Source organism: Lycium barbarum, chromosome 10, assembly GCF_019175385.1.
Source record: "Lycium barbarum isolate Lr01 chromosome 10, ASM1917538v2, whole genome shotgun sequence".
Taxonomy (NCBI): Eukaryota; Viridiplantae; Streptophyta; class Magnoliopsida; order Solanales; family Solanaceae; genus Lycium; species Lycium barbarum.
In genome coordinates this window covers 89,646,528-89,659,520 of record NC_083346.1, presented here as the reverse complement: position 1 = coordinate 89,659,520, position 12,993 = coordinate 89,646,528, and the positions used below count along the sequence as shown (strand labels likewise).

At 38.1% G+C, this 12,993-nt stretch overlaps 1 long non-coding RNA gene across 1 annotated transcript; it reads left to right on the top strand.

The window, feature by feature from the left end:
- Positions 1 to 38: 38 nt before the first annotated feature.
- LOC132615634 (uncharacterized) lies at positions 39 to 2,421 on the top strand. The gene is made up of 3 exons (XR_009572776.1): positions 39 to 236; positions 997 to 1,048; positions 2,061 to 2,421. It is a non-coding gene; the product is annotated as an uncharacterized LOC132615634 (long non-coding RNA).
- The last annotated feature ends 10,572 nt before the right edge of the window (positions 2,422 to 12,993 follow it).

Below are 12,993 nucleotides of genomic sequence, written 5' to 3'. Positions count from 1 at the left end.
GTATGGGATTCACTAGAACATTTCAAGACAACAAACAAGAGAGAGAGAGAGCCAAAGACTAAGAGGGTTTCGGCTAGAGAGAGGAAAAGAAAGAAAAAAATTTAGCTCATCAATTCTTGGTCCAAAAATCATAATCTTCTAGTTTTCCTATTAAGTTGGAAACCCTCTTCAATGTGATACAAATTTGGAAGCAAAAGAGTACTTTTTTTACAAAGTGGAAATTCTTGAAGAAAAGGGTAAAATTTTTATCTCTTTTGTTATGGAAGAATCATATGTGTTAAAATGGTTAAAATTACATGAAAAACCATGGAATTGTGATGTGTGTGTGCATGGTGTGTGTGTGTGTGAAGCATGCATGGCCGTGAGCCATAATGGTATGGGGAGGTGAGTTAAATTTTATTTAGCTTGCTAGTTGAGTCGTTGTGGCATTTATGACGTAAATAAAGGTTTAACGAAGTGAGTTGGCATTGAAGTTGGTTGTATGTTGATATGGGAAAATTATATGATTTTTGTATATTCTTACATAATTGTGAAAGTAAGACTTTAAATGTGGATTATGGTTGTTGTTAATAAATTTGGGAGGAAACAATGCGAGTTAGTAGGTTCGTCGTAGTCGTTGACGTTTCGGATAGAATATGGAAAGTGGCGGATTACTTGAATTCATGTATATTGCATGGAATATTATTGGAATACGTTTGAATAACCTTGAATGAGTAAATGAATATGATAATGTGGATATTAGTTTGATATTGTGGAGTTTGAATGGAAGTTGTCGCTTTATGTAGAAAGGAAGAATATTGATGCTAGAACCTATTTGTTGTGATTCTTGATTCATTTGGTATTGTGGGGTTGTTGTTGTTGATATTGAGCCGAGCTAAGCCTCGGGGATGTTATATGTATAGGGGAAGTGCTGCCGAAATTTCGGTAGACAAATATAAAGTTAAATGAATTCTTAAAGTCTCGCAATTCCTAATTGGTAACTTTGACCATTTGTAGATTCTGAGCGAAACGGGATTTGAGTTTTGGACGAGCGTAAGACGTATATAAGGTATGTAAGGCTACCCATTCCTTCTTTTGGCATGTCTTAGGTATACTAGGTCGATATTGGAGCCCCGAGGGCAATTCTGTTCCTAGAAATCCGAATTGGAAATTGAGTACTATTCATTCAATTGAATTGAATTATAAAACTCATATTTTGTTGAAAAGTGATCAAATGTCCGGAACTTTTGTAAATGTAATCGAATCACTTCGAAACTTCCATGTATGATTCCGTAGACCCCAAATGTCCGTGATTCATGTCCGCCACCTCGACTTGACCCGAGGTGGGCCCGCTAGCATCGAGGGTCCCTTGTTTGCTCTATTAGTCTCATTTTGTACAATGTCGGCAAAGCACTTTTGTTATGAATTTTGACTATCATAAAGTAATGTTTTGACTGCCACGATATTCTAAATTATATTTTGAACCATAAATACTACTTTGGAAATACTTTTGTGAAACGAACCCCGTATTGACTAATTGTTCGAACTACTTGACTAATGAGTTAGCATATGATATTATCAAGTTTCAAAAGGTGTTTTGATATATAAATTGCATTGTTTGCTCACGACTCCGCTCGTGCCCTTATTATGACTTCGTTCACCGGTTCCCGGGCCGGCTATGGTTCGTGCGCGCTATGATAAATTCGGCCGTATGCTGTGTTACGGTTCCCGAGACCTCGCCATAGGGCCGGGTTCCGTTTGGAGTTATGCTGTGATATGGCTGGTGATATGTTATGATGATATGTGTGTTCGGGGATGTACGGAGATTTGAACCTTCTGGTGTTATGCTGTGTGTGGCACCAGCGTCGGAGTGGTGACCACGTTCCTGAGCTTTTGCATGATTTTATCTGCATTAGGTATATACGTTTTCAGTACAGATTTTGATATACTGTTCAGTATTCCCCTTTTGTATCCTGTTTGTTTTCAGTTGTGGCTTATATTTCTGTACTCTATGCTTTACATACTCAGTACATCTTTCGTACTGACCCCCTTTCTTCGGGGGCTGCGTTTCATGCCCGCAGGTACAGATACCAGTGATCCACCACTGTAGGCTCCACTTTCTGCTATTTCGGAGTACTCCCTTTTGATCCGGAGTCCACTTTTGGTACATACATCTTTTGCTATGTATATACTTCTGTATATCTGACTATTTGGGTACGGCGGGGCCCTGTCCCGTCATATGTCTTCGTTTTGGATTTGTAGAGGCCTGTAGTCATATATGTGGGTCGTGGGTCCTATGTGTACTCATTTTGGTTATGATTTATGTCTTAATGCGGTCCTATTTGTTATGGCGGCCAAACTGGCCCATATGTTTGCATCAGTATATATGATCGGCGATGTGTATTCCGCCGCTCCTTTTGGCTTTGAATATGATATCTTTACAAGCGTGACCGCTTAAGATAATATTTGATTTTAAATTTGTTTTAATGATTAATATGAGATCTGAGATAATCTATAATATGACGGTTTGGTATGTTTGTCTGTCCGGGTGCCCAAGTAGGGCGCCAGTCGCGGCCCACGGGGCTGGGTCGTGACATAACCGGTCAAACTTAGGTTAATTAATTAAGGCCAAAGATGCAAATATAGCATTTAAATTTTAAGAAAATGGCTTGTAAATGTTGCTAAGGTTTTAAAGGAAAATATAATAATGCTATTTAAAATAAGACTTGTAGAAAATATAATAATTTGCATAAAAGAAGACTTTAAATGCTATTTAAATAAGACTTATAAATGTTGTTAAGGCTTTAACTGAAAATATAATAATGTTATTTAAAATAAGACTTGCAGAAAATATAATAATTTGCATAAAAGAAGATTTTAAATGCTATTTAAAATAAGACTTATAAATGTTGCTAAGGCTTTAAATGAAAATATAATAATGCTATTTAAAATAAGACTTGCAGAAAATATAATAATTATCATATAAGTAAAAGAAAATGCGGGTTTGTGCAGCGTTTTTATAAATATTTGAAATAACTCAAATGGCGAGGTATTAATTGATTTTTTGCGGTTTAGGAGTATAGACAAGATACAAAAATAGCTAATGTGAGTTTAAAAGAAAATAATTTTATAATTAGATTCTTTTCTATGGTCAAATTAGGGACTTGGCGAAAATAAAGATTTCGAAACATTGAAAACTTATTTTCCTTTTCAAAGAAATGTCAAAATACTTTTATTATCATATAGAAATAATGCCCATTTCTTTCAAAGATATGCATAAATACTTCGTAAAAAATGAATTAAGACATTTCCGCTACTAAGTCGGAATAACATGCATTTCTGAAGCGAGAAACAATTGAATCCGTTATTGGGATAAATTATTAAACCTTTAAGTAAGTTATTTCGAAAAACAAACTCAAACGCTACTACTCATTATCACTAAAATTATCCCCACTAATTCTACTAGGGTCCATCTAAACTAAAAAAATAAAGAGAAGGTAAATGTTAGTCAAGCAATCAAATATACAAAAAAAAAAAAAAAAAAGAACAAAGCAACGAAAATAAAATGCTTAAATGGGCTCGGCCAATTTTAATGCTGTAGCGATCTGTTTTGGCTATTGGGCTTCGGCCCAGAATCTTTTTTTTTTTTTTGCTTCGGACAGGGCTGACACGGGAGAGAAAATCACGTTGGGCTTTAGCCCAACACCGAATGCGGAGGGGGATGAGTCCCTTGGACTCGTATGCGATGATCATGCATAAAAACGAAAGAAAAGGATTAGGATGTAATCAATAAATAAGGCTAAACATATATAATGTAAATTCAAAACAGACCAGTGGATTATGTATATACTATGTATATTTGAGTATATTTCGTGTATACACATTCATAAGGATACTTAGAAGGATAATATTGGAAAGCTTTTGCCCCCGTCTTCCCGATGTTGCACAAGTTCCAAGGGATTTCATGAATCCCAGGCATGGCTAACACCGGGGAGGGTTCAAGCTTAATCTATAATGACCCACTAATCTCCCCATAAATGTATTTTCATGAATATACCTCAAGAATACATAGGTATACAACCTCACTGCCTTAACATCATTTATAAGTATATGGAAAATATTTCAACCAATCAACCATACAACAGTCACTGAATATGCAAAAACCAATTACAAAATGTGCTAAGGCAAAGATTCTGCACAACAGCAGCAGCAAACAAAGGTTTACAGATTGTGAACAAACTCATAAATCATATAATCTCACGTAGGAGCATACTGGATAGAGCATAGCTACGGGTTTGAGGTCTAGCATAAAGCATTTTGATCCTATTTAACTGAAGCTAGTCGAAGCAAGGCAGAAGATTATCATAGACACAACACAATTAGATGCAGGCCGTCTCAAGATATTGATGAAATAGGTTTAGTATGACACAGGGGTGACCATGATACAATCAAATACCAGGGAGAAGCCAAGCATAGCTAAGAAAAGAAACTCTAAAAAAAACAGGCATGGAGTATGCACAACTGTTCTAGGATTTGCCATTTAAACAGTGGTATTCAAACTCAGGAAGTTTCTAATTTAAGAGAGGGAAGGATTAGAAATCATATAGGGCAGGCAGCAGTAGTGGTACAACCAAGGAAATGAGCAGGGGAGTAGAAACAAGCCAAGAGACATGTCAAAAGAGGAGGGGATGTCATGCAGGAGCCAAAGGAGAATCAGTAAGCATAGATTGGCATAATCAAGCAACAATCAGAGTGAGAAGGCAAAAGTGAATGAGGTAAAAGTAAAACATGGTAAAGTGAATGCTCACAATCAATAAGTATGTCTAAGCTGAAATACAACACCATAGAATTCCATAGAGGAAAACCAACTATGCAAAAACTAACATGGATGGACCTTAAATACAGAACCTAGACAGTTAAACATTCCTCAAGGCACTAGTTAACACATAAGCCTAAGTCCAGTGCTATGGCATACATGTATGGTCACAACACATATTTAACATAAATTTAAATGATACAAGCTTGAAGGAACCATGCTTAATCACACAAGTTGAGTCAACAGCAAAATCATGCTTATCTAAGACTGTTTAGGCTATAAATAACACATAAGACATGATCATTCAAATGTATTAGCACACTTAACTTATTTGATCCAAATCACAATATTACACCTACCAAACAATAGACTACTATACTAATATATGTTCTGCCTACATTGTTTGAAACCAATCAACATCTAACCTATATTATAGAATGGCCAACCTTGTCATGACAGCCAGATTAATCAACATAGAATGCTTACTCATCATAGATACTGACCTAAATGACACTTGAAGGCAGTTGATCTAACATGCTGAACTAACAACCAATTCAATTTTAGTATAAGTAACTGCAACAGGTAGGTAGAGCATGGAGAATCAGGTTAACGTAGTCTATAGGGCTATTAAAACTAGGCCAAACCAATGTGTATAGATAAATTTCTTTACCAAACTAAAAGCAAGGTAGAGAAGAAGAGAAATTATTCATCTAATCTACAGCTGAACATGAACAGGCTCACCCACATTAAGCCATCATATGCAAGATCATTTGATTAAAACAACTTAAACTAAGTAGGAAAAAAAAACACAACTCACACATTGGAACCAGCTACCGCCAAACTACCATACCTAACATATGTAATTGCATAAACAGAACAAACTAAACAACTAAACCATCATACAAGACTGATTAAGTACGGATTAATATCAACATACAAACAGACTTATCCATTAAACTAAACTAATCTAACTAATTAGCATGTTTTAAAACCTGCGCATCGATTACGAAAACATAGATAAAGTAGAAATAAAAAGGGGAAGGGAGAATTACCTTCTTCGGGTGCAACGAAGTGGGTGCGGGGGTTTTGATATCCACTCAAACACTACAAACTCCGATGTTTGTATACACTCGGATTCGAACCAACACCCAGGGGCAAAAACAAACAGAAAATGATTTCGTATTTTTTAATCGATATTAAGAACTATTATGAAAGTTAATATTTTTAGGGGAATTTTGGGCGGCCGAAAAAAACTTCTTCAATGACTCAAGAAAAGGATTATTTATAGGGATCAACTAGGGTTTTTTCTGGGGGTTCAAAAAATGGGCGTGATTTCTAGGTCAACTTCCGTTCAAATACAACGTTAGAATGCTTTTCTTTCTGTCGTCGATTAGAAAACCCAGAAGAAGAAGAAGAAGACAAAATCCATTAAAAATTTATACTCGAAAATCAAAAGGAACGGATAAAGGAGATGGATATTGAATTCACAAATGGCCAAAACCCATTAAAACGGTTTCAGATCAAAAACAGACAACCAAGGAACTACGACTTACCATGGTTGAAACCTGACGGGTAAAGGACGAGCATTAATTGCCTTTCCCCAAAATGGCCATGCATGGCCTGTATGATCGAAAGGGCTCTATGTTTTTTCGATTGCGTCGAGGAGAGAGAAAGAGGAAGGGAAGAGAGAGGAGCGGGGAGGCGGATGAAAAGATGAGTGTTGCCCTAGTTCATTTCATTTAGACGCATGGGCCGGGTCGGGTAGGTTGAAAGGGTTAATGGACTGGGTTATTCAACGGGTAGTGAGTTGGGCTGACGAATTTTAAACGCGGGCTGGTCAGTTTAAAAATATGGGTTGATCATTAATGGACTGGTCCGAAAAAATGTTTATAAATTGATTGGGGCGGATGGGCTAAAATATATCTTCTTCTTGTGCTATTTTGGGCTTCTAAATTTGCATAAAAGGCCTCCTTCAACTAATTATATATTAACGTGTGCTAAAATACTACTTATTATAAAAGTATATATTTATTAGTGCTCGGATAAAAAATGAAATTCCATGACGTCGTAATAGTCGTGCGATAATATTAGTAAATAAACGCTATTATTTAACTGCGCAAAAATAAATGCGATGCATGTGCATAATGTGGTAAAAATGCTGAAATGATTATAATGCGAATTATAATAATACCGGTAATAATAATAATAACAAATAATAATAATAATAATAATAATGATAATAATAATAATAATAATAATAATAATAATAATAATGATAATGATAATAATAATAGCTAGTGACTACAATAGGATAATGAAACGCTGATATTAATAAAAGCTAATGATTGTAGTAAAGCATAAATAATTATTTCTTAAGTTGCAAAAAATATTAGGAGCGTAAATAAATATTTTGGAGGAAAGCGGGACAAAATTGGGTGTCAACAACTTGTCCCTCTTTGACCAGTAATGATGAAAGAATTTTCGGGCAAAGACGTTGACTCAGTAGCCTATTTTGTCTCGACTAAAGGATTTTGGAGGACCGAGGGTAAAGAAAATTTGAGAAGATTATGGCCAAACTACAGTCTCCGAGTTGCCTACATATCTCGGGTTGCACGAGAATCAAGCCGTGTGTAGTTCTGGGATAACTACGACTCCTATGAATATCAAATCCCGATTGGTGTGAATTTTTGCAAAATATTGTCTCAGTGTCGAGTTATGATGACACTGGGTATTATGATCGAACTCGAGAATTTTGAAATATGAAGGTGTTGGTATGCAAGCGGAGTATTTGGGGTTGGAGATGAGTGTTCGAGGTAGATCCTTGACCCTTGTCGGAAAGTCTGATTATCCTTCCCAACAAATTGCCCCAGTTCGCTACCGAAAAAATAGTTCCATGTTGCGCTAAAGCTCTTGCGAAACTTAAACTAGATAAAATAATCAGTAAAAATAAATATCGGAAGTAAAGCGATGTAAAATAAGCCCATAAAAAGCTGCAATGATTTAAATAAATGATAGCCTTAGCTGAGGCTAATGCAAATGAGGTTCTAGGCCGATGATTCATGAGAATGATGCCTTTTGGCAATGATTAATGAAAATGAGGCCTCAAACCGGATATGAATATGGGCTATTTAAGCCGAATGATTTATGAGAAATGAGGCTTTCTAAGCCGACATAATGAGGTTCTCTTTGAAACCTAATGGTTGATGAAAATGAGGTTTTAAACCAACATGATTCATGGTGCAAAGCATTGTGAAGTTAATTTAAAGCAGTTATGCGGTGCATGTGCGTTTGCAAGCATTTATGCGAAGCGGATGAAAGCATTTGCGCAATGCGTGTGCGGTGCGAAGCCTTTTGAAGGCAGCCATGCAATGTATGTGCGGTGCATTTTAAAGTTGTATTGCAATAAGCGTGCGATGTACTTGAAAGCATTTATGCAGAGCATTTGAAGGCAGTGGTGCAATGCATTTGCGGTGCATTTGAAAGCATTCATGCAGAACATTTTAAAGCGGCAGTGCTATGCGTGTGCAGTGCATTCATGTGCGGTGCGTTCGAAAGTATTTATGCGATGCGTTTGCGGGGCATTTGAAAGTAATAATGCAATGCATGTGCAGTGCGTTTGAGAGAATTGATGCAGTGCGTTTGCAGGGCATTCGAAAGTAATAGTGCAATACATGTGCGGTGCGTTTGAGAGTATTGATGCAGTGCGTTTGCAGGGCATTTGAAAGTAATAGTGCAATGCATGTGCGGTGCGTTTGAGAGCATTGATGCAGTGCGTTTGCAGGGCATTTGAAAGTAATAGTGCAATACATGTGCAGTGCGTTTGCAGGGCATTTGAAAGTAATAATGCAATACATGTGCAGTGCGTTTGACAGCATTTATGCAGTGCGTTTGCAGGGCATTTGGAAGTAATAGTGCAATACATGTGCAGGGCATTTGCAGGGCATTTGAAAGTAATAATGCAATATATGTGCAGTGCGTTTGACAGCATTTATGCAGTGCGCTTGCAGGGCATTTGAAAGTAATAATGCAATACATGTGCAGTGCGTTTGAAAACATTTGTGTAGGGCATTTGAAAGCAATAGAAAATATTTGTGCGTCGATACATTTGAAAAATCATTTGCAAGACTCAAGCATTAATTTATTGCAAATTTCGAGAATTATTGACACTTGAGAGGCATAATTGTTATAAGAAAGCTCAAACTGCTCGACGCGCAATCCTTGCAAGGCTGTAAACATTACATATTTCAGCTTCCGCAATTTGTAAATCTGCATCCAAAGAAAATTTGTAAGTTTTTTTTTTTTTGGGGGGGGGGGGGGGGTTGATTCGCGTTGACTTTGAAGATCTGGCTCTTGACACTTCATGCTTCCAACTTTGTCTGGACTTGTAATCTCCGCCTATTTCTAAGCCTTGGCTATTTAGCAAAACTATTTGATTAAAAATCATATTATTTTAAAAAATATATATATGCATAAAAGTATGTATATAGTGATAAATAATTTCTGCTGAAACTTGGAACTGTGACACATTGTGAAACCAAGCGAGCGTCCTTTCTCCAAAGTCTTTCCTTTGTCTGATGACTCTGTTGACCACAACTTTCCATGTCTCTTGATGTCGTCTTGAAATGATGCCCTTAAAAATTGTCCCAGTTTCTGGCATGGGAGGATGTTGAACTTTTAACATGATGAGACCGAGCCTTATATAGGCTGCCTACGTATCCCAATAAGGGAATCAGGTCAAGCATAGTTCAAATTACAAGCAAAATAAAATTGAGATTTTCTAATAATGTGACCGAGGCCCCTGTAGGCCGCCTACGTATCCCACTGCGGGGATCAAGTCAGGCGTAGTTCAGGTTACAAACAAATGAAATTTTTGGAAATTTCTATCTTAAAAGACCAAACCTGATATAGGTTTCTTACGTATCCCGCCGAGGGAACGTAGCTTCATTACATAGAAAGGCATTACAAGATATTACATACGAAATAAATGAAAAGCTCCTAGACGTAGTATCTCTTGACGGCATCTGCATTGATAGCTTTCGGCCAAACTTCACCATCCATTTCTGCTAAAATTAATACTCCTCCAGTCAGCACTCGATGAACCATGTAATGCCCTTGCCGGTTAGGTGCAAATTTTCCCTTAGCTTCATCTTGGCATGGGAATATGCGCTTCAATACCAATTGCCCCGGTTTGAATTGTCTTGGTCTCACCTTTTTGTTGAAAGCTTTGGCTATTCGGTTTTGATAAAGTTGTCCATGACAAACTGCATTCATCCTCTTTTCATCAATGAGCATCAATTGTTCATATCGATTTTGTATCCACTTGGCATTACTCAACTCAGCTTCTTGGATAATTCTCAAAGATGGTATCTCTACCTCTGCAGGTAACACCACCTCTATCTCATAGACCAAAAGATAAGGCGTTTCCCCAGTCGAAGTTCTCACAGTGGTGCGGTAACCGAGAAGGGCTGTAACTATCAATCATCTTCCGCAATATTCTCTTGATGTTTTTGTTGGCTGCTTCAACTGCTCCATTCATCTGGGGTCTGTATGGAGTGGAATTGCGGTGAGTAATCTTGAATGTTCCGCAAATCTCACGCATCAGATCACTATTAAGATTAGCTCCATTATCTGTTATAATCGACTCCGGGATTCCGAATCGACAAACGATGTTGTTGCGAACAAAATCTGCCACCACCTTCTTCGTCACTGACTTGTGCGAAAATGCTTCTACCCATTTTGTGAAGTAGTCGATGGCTACCAAAATGAACCTATGTCCATTTGATGCGGCTGGCTCGATAGGGCCAATGACATCCATGCCTCAAGCTGCGAATGGCCACGGAGAACTTGTCACATTTAATTCATTTGGCGGGACTCGAATCAAATCGCCATGAATCTGACATCAATGACATTTTTGCACAAAAAGAATGCAGTATGATTCCATAGTCATCCAGAAATAACTTGCTCGAAGAATTTTCTTAGCTAAAGTAAAACCATTCATGTGAGGCCCACATGTACCGCCCTGCACTTCTTCAATCAACTTGACCGCTTCTTTAGCATCAACACACCTTAGCAGCCCCAAATCTAGAGTCCTCCTATAAAGGATTTCTCCATTTAGGAAAAAATGGTTTGCTAACCTTCGAAGTGTTTTCTTCTGAACATTGGTTATGCCTTCTGGATAGTCTCTTGCCTTGAGATACTTCTTAATATCATAATACCAAGGTTCTCCATCAGGCTCTTCATCTACATAAAAACAATAGGCTTGCTGATCGTGCACATTCACCTTGATAAGATCAATGTAATTCTTGTCCGGGTGCTGAATCATAGAGGACAAGGTTGCTAAAGCATCAACGAACTCATTTTGGGCCCTTGGAACATGTTTGAATTCCACATTGATAAATCTTTTACACAAATCTTGCACGCAATGCTGATACGGAAGTATCTTCACGTTCTTAGTGGTCCATTCGCCTTATACTTGATGAACCAACAAGTCAGAATCGCCTATAACCAATAATTGTTGTATGTTCATATCAACGGCCATTCTGAGTCCGAGAATACAAGCTTCATATTCTGCCATATTGTTGGTGCACGGAAACCTGAGCTTTGCTGAAATTGGATAATGCTGGCCCGACTCTGAAATTAAAACTGCTCCAACGCCGACTCCTTTGGAGTTTGCAGCCCCATCAAAGAACATTCTCCACCCTGGATATTCTTCTGCGATATCTTCTCCGACAAACAATACCTCTTCATCCGGGAAATAAGTCCTAAGAGGTACGCACTCTTCATCTACGGGATTTTCAGCAAGATGATCGGCTATTGCCTGCCCTTTGACAGCCTTTTGGGTAACATATACAATATCAAACTCACTTAGCAAAATTTGCCATTTGGCTAACATCCCAGTAGGCATAGGATTCTGAAAGATGTACTTGAGTGGATCCATCCTTGAAATGAGATAAGTAGTATATGCGGACAGGTAATGTCTCAACTTTTGGGCAACCCAAGTCAAGGCACAACAGGTGCGTTCCAACAAAGTATATCGGGCCTCGTAAGGCATGAACTTCTTGCTCAAGTAGTATATTGCTTGCTCCTTCTTTCCCGTTTCATCGTGTTGCCCCAACACACATACAAATGCATTCGCTGACACGGACAAATACAATAACAAAGGTCTTCCTGCTTCTGGAGGCACTAAAACAGGCGGATTAGACAAATATTCTTTGATTCTATCGAAAGATTTTTGGTAATCTTCTGTCCATTTGGTAGCAACATCTTTCCTCAACAGCTTGATTATTGGCTCACATATTACTGCCGATTGTGCTATGAACTGACTAATGTAGTTGAGGCGGCCGAGGAAACTCATCACGTCCTTTCGACTCTTTAGGGCAGGCAAGTCTTGAATAGCCTTTATCTTCGAAGGATCCAATTCTATACCTCTCCTGCTCACAATAAAACCCAACAGCTTCCCAGCAGGAATGCCAAATGCACACTTTGCGGGATTTAACTTCAAATTGTGTCGCCTCAACCTGTCAAAGAACTTCTTCAAATCTGTCAGGTGATCTGAACTCTTCCGTGAATTGATGATGATATCATCCACATAGACTTCAATCTCCTTATGGATCATGTCATGAAAAATGGTAGTCATGGCTCTCATATAGGTGGCGCCTACGTTCTTGAGTCCAAAAGGCATCACTCGATAGTAGTATACTCCCCAAGGCGTGATGAATGTCGTTTTCTCGGCATCTTCTTCATCCATCAGAATCTGGTGATATCCTGCGTAGCAATCGACGAATGACTGCAACTCATGCTTCGCACAGTTATCAATAAGTATGTGAATATTCGGGAGGGGAAAGTCATCTTTCTGACTAGCCCTGTTGAGGTCCCGATAATCCACGCACACCCTGACTTTGCCATCCTTCTTTGGTACAGGCACGATATTGGCTAACCAAGTGGGATACCTTGCAGCTCGAATGACCTTTGCATCAAATTGCTTGGAAACTTCTTCCTTGATTTTTAAACTCAAATCCGGTTTAATGTTTCTCTTCTTTTGTTTTACTGGAGGACAAGAGGGATCAATAGGAAACTTATGCGAAACAATGTATGTGCTCAGACCCGGCATATCATCATAAGGCCATGCGAACACGTCTATATATCATCTCAAATGGTTGATCAATTCTTCCCTTTGTGACGGAGTTAAATGGACGCTG